At 39.9% G+C, this 13,405-nt stretch overlaps 1 protein-coding gene across 3 annotated transcripts in view; it reads right to left on the bottom strand.

The window, feature by feature from the left end:
• COL8A1 (collagen type VIII alpha 1 chain) overlaps positions 1-13,405 on the bottom strand; it is a 154,154-nt gene that overhangs the window by 99,492 nt on the left and 41,257 nt on the right. Inside the window, exon 1 of one of the 3 annotated variants that reach the window (XM_040484297.1) lies at positions 11,586-11,691. The exons of the other annotated variants lie outside the window; for them this stretch is intronic. The gene's annotated coding sequence lies outside the window, so the exon portion shown is untranslated. Of the gene's footprint in view, positions 1-11,585; positions 11,692-13,405 lie in introns of those variants that run through there. 3 annotated transcript variants of the gene reach the window in all.

Here is a 13,405-nt window from a genome sequence, read left to right as displayed (position 1 = left end):
GGCTCAGGTCATGATCTCACAGTTTCGTGAGTTCAAGCCTCATGTCAGGCTCTGTGCTAGCAGCCCAGAGCCTTCTTGAGATTCTCTCTCTCCCTCTCTCTCTCTTCCCCTCCCTCACTTGCACTGTCTCTGTCTCTCTCAAAATAAATAAATAAATAAATGTAAAAAAATTAAAAAAAGAAATGTTAATATTTCACTGCTAAGGGCCTCAGTCACACATGCATGGGATATGGTGGCTGATGATCTTCCAGATAAGATCTAAAATTAATGATTTCTAGAATTCCATAATTAAGTGCAATTAAGTACAAGCTGATTTTTTTATTTTTTATTTTTTAAAATTTACATCCAAATTAGTTAGCATATAGTGAAACAATGATTTCAGGAGTAGATACAATGGAGTATTACTCGGCAATCAAAAAGAATGAAATCTTGCCATTTACAACTACATGGATGGAACTGGAGGGTATTATGCTAAGTGAAATTAGTCAGAGAAAGACAAAAATCATATGACTTCACTCATATGAGGACTTTAAGAGACAAAACAGATGAATATAAGGGAAGGGAAACAAAAATAATATAAAAACAGGGAGGGGGACAAAACAGAAGAGACTCAGAAATATGGAGAACAAACTGAGGGTTTCTGGAGGGGTTGTGGGAGGGGGGATGGGCTAAATGGGTAAGGATAGCTGATTTTTTTTAATGGGAGGGTAAGAGAGAGTGGGCATAAGTTTTTGTAAATGCCATGGGGGGATTCAGAAGCAGCCTTAGAAGGAATCTGGCAATTCAAGAAAAATCATTAAACTTCTATTTTCAAGAGGACAAATTTAGGAGAATGATATGTCTCACTTAGTGAAACTGCTTCTTCAGTGTACCTAATTTTCTTTTCTGTACAATAGAGGATGGGGTTCCCAACAGTGAAGGAGAATGAAGATCCTTTCAGGTATATGTTGTATCCTATAGACACTGAAACATTCCACTGCCAGAGGACATACTTTTCTTTTCCCATTAGGAAAAAGTCTTACCCGGGAAGTCTGGGGGTAAAAGTTTCTAAGGGAGAATTTGTAGTGTGTCCACCCATATCATGTTATGTTTGGCTTTGGTCAGCACCTTTATTTTTCTCCTTTTATGTTTTAAATGAGGTAAAATCTGCAAGGAGAAAGGAAAGCAGAAATAACAAGATCTTTCACTCTATATGTGTTTTGTGAAAGTAAATTGAAACCAAATGAATTCAAAGCTGATATTTTGCTTACCAGACTAACTGAAAATGAGCACTCTGTTTCCCAGACCCCTCACCCAGGTCCTCACTGGTCCTCTCCAGTGAGCTTGTCCACTGGTCCTTATCACAGGAAAAGAAACTTATACTATTGTCTGAACATTCCTCTTGTTTTTCTTTGTATAATAAAGCTCTTTCTGCACTTAGGAACCAGATACAAAATTAGGAATCTATGGGGGCGCCTGGGTGGCGCAGTCGGTTAAGCGTCCGACTTCAGCCAGGTCACGATCTCACGGTCTGTGAGTTCGAGCCCCGCGTCAGGCTCTGGGCTGATGGCTCGGAGCCTGGAGCCTGTTTCCGATTCTGTGTCTCCCTCTCTCTCTGCCCCTCCCCCGTTCATGCTCTGTCTCTCTCTGTCCCAAAAATAAATAAACGTTGAAAAAAAAAATCATTTAAAAAAAAAAAAAAAAAGGAATCTATGGTGAGAAGAGTGGGGGCCTATGCATGGGAAACTGTTAGAACTTTCTAAGTGTAAGTCAGACAACCTGCCTGTCTGTAAACATGGAGCTTCCACCAAGTAAACCAAATGTGGTCAAGTACACACACTTCCAGGGGTGCATAGGGGTGTGTGTGTGTGTGTGTGTGTGTGTGTGTGTGTATTCAGGCACATGTACACACAACTCAAAGGATGCCTCAGCAATGCGTCTTGGTAGTGACAGTGTGTCTAAGTCTGGGCCTCTCAGATTTTACAATCAACTGGTTTAATGAAAAATCATATTTTCTCTCAAGGTTTTGGTAATGTTGTGGCAAAAATAGAGAAAAGGGAGCCCAGCTGATTTGGCAGAACTAAGAATATTCCTCCTGATTCTGTCATTGGTGGGTTGGAGGTTAACAATAATAAGTGACGAAGATGAGATTTGAGGACTTAAGCTCCTCTCACAGTAGAAGGTGATAAGAAACATGTTGCTCTTGCAAAAGTGTGACCTCTCACACCATGTAGGTCACATGGGAGAAGGGTGTAGGGCTGCACCCTGCACCAACAGCATGGCACCGGGCAGACTGCCAGCCCTAGTGAGAGGTCTGTGCATCTGTGCTGGTCTCACTTCTGCCAGTACTAGTTGGAGGGACTGGGGCACAGTTAGTTCCCAATCTAGGCCTCAATTTTCCTGTGGACATGAGGAAGCTTAATATGACAATCTCTCAGGTTCCCTTGTGTTCTCACACCTTGTCACTGCCACCTTGGTTCTTAGAGCAGCAGCATCTACATCACTTGGGAGCTTATTAGAAGAGCGATTTGAGGGGCAGCTGGGTGGCTCAGTCGGTTAAGTGACTGAGTTTGGCTTAGGTCATGGTCTAGTGGTTCATGAGTTTGAGCACTGTGTGGGGCTCTGTGCTGACAGCTTGTAACCTGGAGCCTGCTTTGGATTCTGTCTTTGTCTCTCTCTGCCCCTCCCCTGCTCATGCTCTGTCTCTCTCTCTCTCTCTCTCTCTCAAAAATAAGCACTTTAAAAAATTAAAAAAAAAAAGAAATGCCATTTGGGGCCTCACCGCAGACTAAGTACATCAGAATTTGTCTTTTTACAACACCCCTAGATGGTTCATGTGCACCTTAATGTTTAAAATGCATTGATTGCTCAAATGTTCTTTTTTATTCATATAATTATTTCATCAACAATCAATTTCTTTAAAAAAGTTTTCTTAATGTTTATTTTTGAGAGAAAGAGAGTCACAGCATGAGTCGGGGAGGGGCAGAGAGAGGGAGACACAAAATCTAAAGCAGGCTCCAGGCTCTGAGCTGTCAGCACAGAGCCTGATGCAGGGCTTGAACTCAAGAACCAGGAGATCATGACCTGAGCCGAAGTCGGATGCTTAACTGACCAAGCCACCCAGGTGCCCCAACAATCATTAATTTCAACACATTATAAACATGACTCATACTGATCATGACTAGAGTATTTAATCTACACTTAAAATGAGTAAGAAACAATGTGTGTTTGTATATGTGTGTAACATGGAATGGGGGAGAGATTTTTGGGTAGAATGGAGAATTAACCAGGTTTTTAAAAATGAGATTTTTTAAAGACTTTTTTTTTTAATGTTTATTTCTGAGACAGAGAGAGACAGAGCATGAGTGGGGGAGGGGCAGAGAGAGACGGGGACACAGACTCTGAAGCAGGCTTCAGGCTCTGAGCTGTCAGCACAGAGCCCGACGCAGGGCTCGAACTCACAGACTGCGAGATCATGACCTGAGCCAAAGCCGGACGCGCAACTGACTGAGCCACCCAGGCGCCCCAAAAATGAGATTTTTAAACTTAACTTGACTTTTTTGCTTAGAATGGAAAATTAACTATGTTTTTCTTAGAATGAAGATAGTTCTACGCTTAGAGTAAAAATGTATTTGAGAACGTAAAATAAAGCCTAGGAAAGAAATGTTTAAAGGATTTTTTATTTGAAATTCTAAGATAATTTTTCAACAGTATTTGAAAATACAACACAATTACATTAAGTTAAATAAGCTTTGTACATTCCCTCTGTCCAAAGTACAGTGCGAGGTCTGTAGAGGACAGATATCCAAGGATTGTAAGATTCTAAGGTCTGAGGATAGGAAAGGACTGTGGGGATGGTCTAGTCCATCTCAGGTCCTCTCTGTACAGATAAAAAGACTAAGGCATAGACAGATTTGTGATCTCTTCCCAATGTCACACAGGTAACCTAAAAGCAGAGCTAGGACAAAAAAAAAAAATCAGATCTTGGAAAGTAGATTGGGGGCTTTGAAGATTAGTTCAAAAAACGCTAACAAGGGCTTGGTCAAGATGTTGGCAGTGTGAGTGGAGGACAGGGTAGAGATGAAAGAGAAATAGCTTGAGTACAGTCTTTAGAGGTTGGACACTCCTTGCCTTTAGGACAGTAGTAAAGGGTGGACAGGAGTTGTAGGTGGCCATAGAGTTGTGAGCATAAGTGATGGAAAGAAAAGCATTTTTAAAGATCAGAGGAATGTGGCAAGGGGAAGTTTTAGCACTGAACACTGATCCCATGGAAAAATTTGGGAGCTTACCTGTAACTATCCTACAAGTGGTACTTGTTTTTAACTTTAACTTCCTACCTCACTTTGGCAATGGTCCTCCACTACTTCAAATCTGACTCATCTTCAGTGGCTTTCCCTCTTTTATGGAGCTTTCCTTGACAATAAAATCTCACTCTGCTCTTCCACTGAATGCTTGGAGCTCTTACTGTCCTTATCACTTATCACTCATCAAGTCCTTGATGATATACAGCTGCAAGTGATCTGTTTTATTCATTATTGATATACTCATTCAACTAATGTTGTGTTTCTAGGTTCTGGGAGGACAGACTGAATCCCTCTCTACATGAAGCTTAGATTCTGATGGGAGAGACACATCATAAGTGACAAATAAAGATACAATAAATAAACATACAAAGCAATTTCAGATAGTGACAATAAAACAGAGTGATGATAGAGACTGGGAGATACTGCTGAATTTTTTTTTTTTTAATTTTTGAGACAGAGAGAGACAGAGCATGAACGGGGGAGGGGCAGAGAGAGAGGGAGACACAGAATCGGAAACAGGCTCCAGGCTCTGAGCCATCATCCCAGAGCCCGACGCGGGGCTCGAACTCACGGACCGTGAGATCGTGACCTGAGCTGAAGTCGGACGCTCAACCGACTGAGCCACCCAGGCGCCCCACTGCTGAATTTTTTTTAATGGACTGCTGTAGCTTATAACTATTTCTCTATCCAACTAGACCGTAAGTTCCTCAAGGGTAGGCCAGTTTTATGTTACTTTGGCATCCTTCATAACACAGAGCAGCCTACTGATGACAGAGTAAGAGCTTATGAAATTTCTTTTTTGAGTAAATAAATGAGTGTTGAATGCTTTACTCTAGATCCTTTTCTATCATCGACTCAGGTATTTCCTTTATACAATATCTGTGTTCTTTGCTGGCCAGATAGCAGTAGTGCTATCAGTATGGAGGAAAAATAAGGTTTGGTATGAAGAGGGTCATGTGTTAGGAAGTGAAGAAGAAATGCACAGATGTGTCTTCACAAATCTTCCCAAAGGAATTGGTCTTCTAGATGTAAACAGCTGCATGACTCTTGAGTATCTCAAGGCTCCTTTGTCTGTTGTCAGTGAGAATTTATAACCCTCATTGTTAAAATTGTGTATTTTTCAAGCTAGAGTCACTCCTAGGTGCTGAAAGATTCTCAAACTACTTCTCTTGTGCCAAAGTATTTCCAGTTAACTCCCTGAAACATGCTTTTATCTCAGCTTCCTTGCTCTTTTTAGGTAATGCCAGCATTTTAAACAATTTGGTTGCTTCCCTTTTAACTTTCTAATCTGATGAATTTAATTCTGAGTCATAAACCTATAAAGTTTATTAGCAGATCTAATCATCCCAAAAGTTTTTTTAGAGCAGCTACTCTTTTAATTTCTCATGGAGTTGACAGGAAACATTTCATACCTCAAATAAGCCTGTAGATTTTTGTGTGTGATTTCACATTTTCATATTTTTTGGGTGGAGGATTATAGCAAACTGACTAAATTACTGCACAGAAAGTTTTTTAAATTAAAAAAAAAACACAAAACCAACTTAAGAAAGTGGGTCAGAGAGGAGGATGGTTTGGAAAGTAAGGCAAAAGAGATCTGAATGTGTTATGCTGAAATCCATCACATGAATTCCAAAATAAATACCCCTGTTTCTACCTGAGTTACCACCTGAAGGTCTGATAGTCATAATCTGGGGAGACCATGACTGGTGTTAGATTCTGGTATGATGGTGCAGGGCCTGAGGAGACTTCTGGGTGTCCCTGCAGAGGGGCCTGGCAGGTCTAGTCTCTGGTGAGCCCCTGGCCACATGCAAACAGGACCCCAGTCCTTCCAGACACTGCCCTCTGCCTGTCCCCTCAGATGGATATTCGGAGGGTCACTCAGCCCTGCTCTGGTTCCACCTTTGACCTTGTTTCAAGGTTTCCCCCTGACTGGCTGCTGTTGGCTGCTCTGGGTGAAAGTATCTGAACCCTCAGAACCTTACTCCTTGGTCCAGGCTTTTCATATAGGTGTTCCTAGCAGATCCTTCCTAACCCTGGGGATGAGACCTAGACAAGCTTTAACTCTCATTAATCTTGACATTTGGAGGAAGAAGTTATTTTTAAATATCCAGGAATGTGTTACAGAAGTTGAAAATTGTGATACCAAATTGACTCTCTGCTTTTTTTCAATTCAAGTGTTAGAATAAGTAATATTTAGAATTCTAGGTATGTTATTAATAAAAAAAAAAAAAACAAAAACCTTTGCCTTTTACTGACCTAGCTGATGCTCCCTAATTTGTTATTTAAATTCTTTTAACAAATATTGAGTGATTCTCATGTGCCAGGCAGGAGGGCAGGTACCCTAACAAAGCGTTCTATGGGACACAGTTGAGAAAGGAAACCGAAGAATACATGAAATGATTAATAATTGTGGTCTTGCTCTGATGGGAACAAACACAAGAATGAGAAGATGGGGGAAGGAGGAAGAGAGAGAACATCCAAGTTGTCTTATGATTGTAAATTATGTTTTATTTTTAATTTTTTTAATGGAGGACCTGACAACTAACTGCAAGTCTCATTTATAGAATAAGTAGTTTTTTGTTCGTTTGTTTGTTTTGAGAAATCGATACAAAAACCCCCAAAACAAACAAGAGGTCATTACAATTCAATTATCTTAGGGCTTATGCTAGTTTATTATTGAGAATGTTTTTTTCAATTGCTTAAAAATAATTCATACTTTTCTCTGAATTATAACCATTTTCTCCTCCTAATCTTTTAAGACTAATATACTTTGTGGAGGCTACCATCACTAATGTGAAATACCTCATTAGTAACTTTTAATTTTTAAAAAATGTTTATTTATTTATTTTGAGAGAGAGTGTGTGTGTGTACCAGCATGAGCGGGGGGGGGGGGGGGGCGGGCAGAGAGAGCGAGTGAGAAAAAAAATTCCAAGCAGGCTCTGCATTCCCAGTGCAAAGCCTGACGCAGGACTTGATCTCACAAACCATAAGATCATGACCTGAGTTAAAATCAAGAGTCGGATGCCTAACTGACTGAGCCACTCAGGTGCCCCAGTCATTTTTAATTTAGATTACATGTTTAAATGATAATATCTTAGACATATTGGGTTATATAAAATATTGCTGAAATTAATTTTACCTGTTTCACTTGACTTTTTAAATTTTTTTAATATAGGTTTATTTCTGAGAGAGAGAGAGAGAGAGACAGAGCACGAGCAGGGGAGGGCCAGGGACACAGAATCCGTAGAAAGTTCCAGGCTCTGAGCTGTTAGCACAGAGCCCAATGTGGAGCTCAAACTCATGAACTGTGAGATCATGACCTGAGCCGAAGCCAGACGCTTAACTGACTGAGCCACCCAGGCGCCCCTCACTTGACTTTTTAAATGTGACTGCCAGAAAAATTTAAATGTGACTCAGTATATTTCTACTGAGTTGGCTGCTATAGAATCTTCGTATGAAAATCTGTTCATTATTTGGATGGATTGTAGTTTAAGATGTACACCCTTGATAATTATTACTAAAAAAAGAGAAAATGTATAATTTGGCTGGAAAGGATGTTAATTATATCCCAACATCTTTTTATAAAAATCCACTGCAGTGTTTACTTCTGCCAGTAGTCAAAAATGTCTTCAAAAAAGGGGGTATGCATTTTGATCTATTCTTTGCTTCCTATCCATATGCTAGACAGTTGTATTATTTGGCTAAATGTTATAAATTAGCTAATCTTGTCACAATCCTGCTGGTCTATCAAGAAGCCTCACAATTTTGTATAAGAGAAAAAGATTAAGAACCCCCCATATTTACAAAGATTTGTAGATAGGAAAGAGTTGAAGAATGAGAAAGATAGTTTAGATTTATCAAGCATAAAAGAAATGTGAAATGCACTTCTGGTTTGACACATTTGGTTTGACATTTCTCAGGTGATATAAAGGTTTGAGGAAGAAGGAGATAAAAAGATCATTTTCAAAGAGTAAACATGGCACCATGCAATTATTTCTTTCCCTTTGTTTTAAATATAGTCCTTGGGACTTTTATTGCAGGCAAAACCCAGAGTAGTCTGGAGGCAAATTAAAGAAAGTATCTGACAGTATTACTGAGGCCAAATACAGTATGCTCAATTATTCAAATAGTTTGTTATTCTTCCTGGCTATGGTCATACTGAGATCTCTTGTTTCTAGGTCATTACTCAATAACAACAGGGAGGAGAAGAGTAGAAACAAAATGGAAAAGATTGCCCCAAGGCAGAGACACTTGTCACTGGGGAACATACAAATGCCCATTACAGTAGTCCCTTACCCCCCTGTCCAAGGTTTCTCTTCTGGCACTTTGAGTTATCCACCCTCCATAAGCAAATGATCCTCCTTTTGACATGTCATCAGAAATTAGTAGTAGCCTAACACTCTGTCACAATGCCTATGTCATTCACCTCCGTTCATCTCATCGCATGGGCATTTTACCATCTCATGTCCTCACAAGAAGGGGGAAGACAGTACAATAAACTATTTTGAGAGAGAAACCACATTCACATAGCTTTTCTTATAGTGTATTGTTATGACTGTTCTATTTTATTATTAGTTATTATTGCTAATCTCTTTCTATGCCTAATTAATAGATTTGACTTCATCATAGGTGCGTATGTATAAGTAGAAACATAGTATATATATAGGAGTCAGTCCTATCTGTGGTTTCAGGCAGGCACTGAGGGTCTTGGAACATATCCCTCATGGGTAAGGAGGGACCACTGTACACCCAGTGTTGGATTAGTGAAATTTGTTTAAATGTAAACCACAATATTCTCTTAACCTGTACATCCATCCGTTTCTTTGTGGTTATTTGAGATATATTTGATTTTCAAGCCACAGAAGGCTTCCGTTGTCTCAGTCAAGGCTGCTGTTTGCAAAGGGGTTATTGGCTAAAACTGGACTTGTGAGTATCCTTGATCACGGACTTATGTGGTTTCTACAGTTATTTGTAATTGAATTACACACCATCATGGAGGAGTGAGCGTGCGTGTGCGGGAGGAGTGAGTGGGTGTTGAGAGAGGGAGGAAAGGGGAGAGGAAGTGTCTGGCCTGAGTATAGAGGCCTTCCTACTGCCTGGATCAGGAGCGAGACACCCTGTAACTTGATTCTTCTCTAAGTACCTCCAGGAATAACATAATTTCATTAAAAAGCAGTCATTTTTAAACTTGGGGGGAAAAAGCCTTTTTTTTCCGAGACACAAAAAGCATTCCTGTTCATTAGTTGTAAGAGTAACACTTGGCAATTTAAGCCCACCATTTTGGTAACATTTTTCTGAAACAGTACCGTCAACTACACTGGAAAAGCTAATAATAAAATCTGTGTTCTGCTACTAATTGGCTGGGTGGCTTCAGGAAACCTGCTTTACTTCTTTGGGCGTTTGTTTCCTTATCTGTCAAAGGAAAGGTTGGATTACCAGAGCTTTTAAAAAATTAATCCTTACTGCTAATTCTGCCCTTAGGTTCCCTGTCCACAAGGGTGGTTGGGTGGCCGTAAGGGAATGTAGGGAGGTGGTTTGAAGTACTCAGAACAAACTTAGAAAACCAGTGCATTAGTTCCTCTGGGCATCTTGTTAAAATGCAGATTCTGACTCAGTAGTTCTAGGGTGAGGCCCAAGTTTCTACATTTCCAATAAGATCCCAGGTAATACTGATGCTACTGGTCCATGTGCCACACTTTCGGTAGTGAGGAGCTAGGTGATTTTCTCCCCGCACCACCCCCCAGCCTTCTCATTCAACAGATGAAAGTGGGTCCTACACAGGCAAAGTGATTTTCCCAAACTTAGACAATAATCGAGTGGTTCACCCCATATAAGAATTTCTGGTATTATCACTAGCAGTTTGATGACAATGTCACTTTCTACGTCTCTTCTATCCTTTCCAATGCTAAAACTTTGGGTGATAATATTTTGTGGCTTCACATTTCTCTGGAGCCACTCTGGACTCAGTATTTTGGCCATACTATCTCATTCACTCTCACAGTTTTATGTCAAATCATATGCAGTAGTTGCTAGAAAAACTAAATTTGACAGATTAACTAATTTTCAATTCATTGCCTTAATCTCGGATAGAACGAGCCTTGGAGGTTTATGTTCTGTGCATGGAGAGAAAGTAAGAGTCCACTAAGGACAATGCCTGTTTTCTGATTCCATGAATTTTGACAGCTGTCTGTTAATGCACTTCAGGAGATCAGCTCTAGTAAAGGTTTTTAGACTATCAGGGCCCACTTAAGATTAGCCATCGGTTAATACCACTAGATCTTTTGCATTCTGTGTGTTATTGCCTTTAAGGAGCTAATTACAATAATCTGGTTGCTTTCTGTTAGATGAATACTCCTCTCCTGAGGTTGATTTTTTTCCACCCAGGGTACACATCGCTAGGTATGGACACATTTTTGGTTGTCACAACTGTGGGGGCAGTGCTATTGGCATCTAGTGGGAAAAGGCCATGGGTGTTTCTAAAATTCCCACAATGTACAAGACAGCACCCACAATAAAGACATATCTGGCCCTAAATGTCAACAGTGCCAAGGGTGAGAAACCTTATGCCAGACTGATGTGGGCAGGAAGAATTGGACATAATGATTGCAGAACTCCATCACAGGCTCTTTGGATGTATTTGTCCAAATTCTTTATGCTCCCAATGCATTATTTTCCTTCAGAGAAAAAGTAATGATAACACAATAAACCATCTGTGGTATGCTGGATACTGGACCCCCAAAATGTCCATGACTTAATCCTTGGGGCCTGTGAATATATTACTTCACATAGCAAAGAGGATTGTGCAGATGTGATTAAGTTAAGGATCTTGAGATGGGAAGATTATCTTGGATAGTCTGGATGGGCCCAATTAATTACAAACATTCTTATAAGAGGAAAGCGGGAAGGTCAGATTTCAGATTTTTAGTGTATGAGAACACAATATGCAGTTAAACCTATAGTTATTTGGAACATTTTTCTCTAAGGGCATGGTAGGCACTTTGGGGTTTTGCATGAACATCGATGATCATACTGATGAAGATGCCGGTGGGCCTAGCGGCTGGTTGAGAGACTCAAGCTAACTTTCTCTGTGCCACTTTCACAGGCAGTTTTTGGGCAAAAGAATTCATCAGGTATGTCAGAAAATGCAGAACACAAGGAACTATTGTGGCAGCGGCTGTACAGTTATTCATGAAATCTCCAAAATGACAAACCTTTGCTGTGCTCTCACTTAAAACGATTTCATTAATTTTTACAACAACCATATTAAGTTACTTGTTAAGATGATTATTATAAGTTTCTTACCGAAGCCTCACTGTAGTGCTGCTTTTCAATTTGAATCCCGAATAATGATGGTATCAGGTTTTTTCTGGTCCATATCAAGTATGTCTGTAAGCAATTAGATGGCATCCAGAGTGCAGCATGGAGTCTTACAACTGTAACACACAGTATATGTATTCATTGGTGTGCCAGCATGCACGGCAGCAGCCTCCTGCCCAGTCACAGCTCCCCACACCCCTCAGCTCATGGAGTGCAACTGCCTCATCTACCTCTCCCCATTTGTGAAATGTCACAGTTTAGAGCATAACTAACATTTGCATAGTGCCTAATAGCCCACCAAGGGCTCTTCACCTCCATTCTACAATCCTTAGCACATTGTTGTTACCCATATTTCACAGATCAGGAAATGGGACTAAAAGAACCCCGGTGATATGTCTAATGTCAAAAAGGCAGTGGAGGCAGGCGGGCCTTGAATTTTCTTTCTCTGACTTAGCAATCACGGGTCCACCTGCTGTTAGGTGGCCCCACTGCATGTGGACTTTGAGACACGTGACAGGTGTAGAGCTCAGCCACAGTCATCGTGGTGATCACACTGAGAACTTAGAGCAGGGAAGTTTTACCATGTGGCCCTGTCAGCTGCCCTCTAATGTTCTCCTGCTTTTAAGACTTTCTGTCTCTGCCTCTGGACCTTGGGAGATCTCCTCTTGGAGATCTTCACAGTTCTTAGTCTTGGGAAAGTAAGTTATTTCTCTGGTTTCTGGCTTTAGTATACAGCCCTCTCCCCAGGGTCCTCTGGTTCTTACTTTATGGACCCTTTTATGAACTTACGCTCTCTGAAATCTATTAAATAAGCCAATATGAAGTGAAATAAGTGATTAGCTACTTAATTGTTCTCTTGCTTCATTTTCATATATTGTAAAAAGGTTTATACTAAATGCTAAATATGTATCACTAAAATTATATGGTATTGTGGTAAATTCTACAAAAAGCTCAATGCAGGTCTTTGGTAAAAAAACGTAACCCTTCATTCTACTATTGTTTTAAAGATGCAACATGTTCTTTAAATTCATTTTGCCTTTTCTGGGAATTTGTACGATCAATTTAGGGCTACATGGTTAGTTCCAATAAAGCGAGGTTGTGAAGTTTTTAAAAGTAGCTACCTTTTGGAGATTTCCATTCCAGCATTTGATAAAGAAGGATATTAGGGTGTTTATTAGAGGCAAAATTCTTTTATGTAATATTAAAAACAAAAAAGACAAAAATAAAAACACTTGTATCGTTGTAAAGGTTGCTAAGTCCCCAGTTGAGTACCTCACGTGGGTAAGGTAGACTGACTATTAGAGCCATATTTTTTTTAATCACAGAAAACTGCCATGGTAGATGAATTAGCGCTCTCAGAACCTATTCAATTTATTACCATACTGCCGACTTAAATAAGCAAAATCAACATGACGTGGCCATAGGTTTTTCATATCCAGAGGTAAATTCTCCATGTTTGAATTGAAAGTAAAATCTTTTATTCCAGGTGGGAAGCCATCAGAAGAATTAGAAATAGAAAACCAATGTAGGGGAATTTTTAAGAAGACTCAAATTCTACAACACAGAGGAAAGGGGGAGAAAAATGTAATATTGGCATAAGGTGTGGTGTAGAACATGTAGGGAAGGGTTAGCTTCATATCCTTTCTTCACACTGATACGTTTGTATTTGGCAAAGCTTTAAGTTCATGAGGAAACTGAGAAAGAAAGATAAGCAAGGATGGAAATAACGGCAGAGTAACTTTTATTAGAGTGTGATTAAATTAATATTACTTCATGGTTATGCTCTATGTATAAAATAAAATCCA

Source organism: Herpailurus yagouaroundi, unplaced genomic scaffold (assembly GCF_014898765.1).
Source record: "Herpailurus yagouaroundi ecotype Mexico unplaced genomic scaffold, PumYag 162, whole genome shotgun sequence".
NCBI classification, from domain to species: Eukaryota; Metazoa; Chordata; class Mammalia; order Carnivora; family Felidae; genus Herpailurus; species Herpailurus yagouaroundi.
Note: the sequence above shows the minus strand (reverse complement) of the source record. Positions and strands in the feature narration are given on the sequence as shown.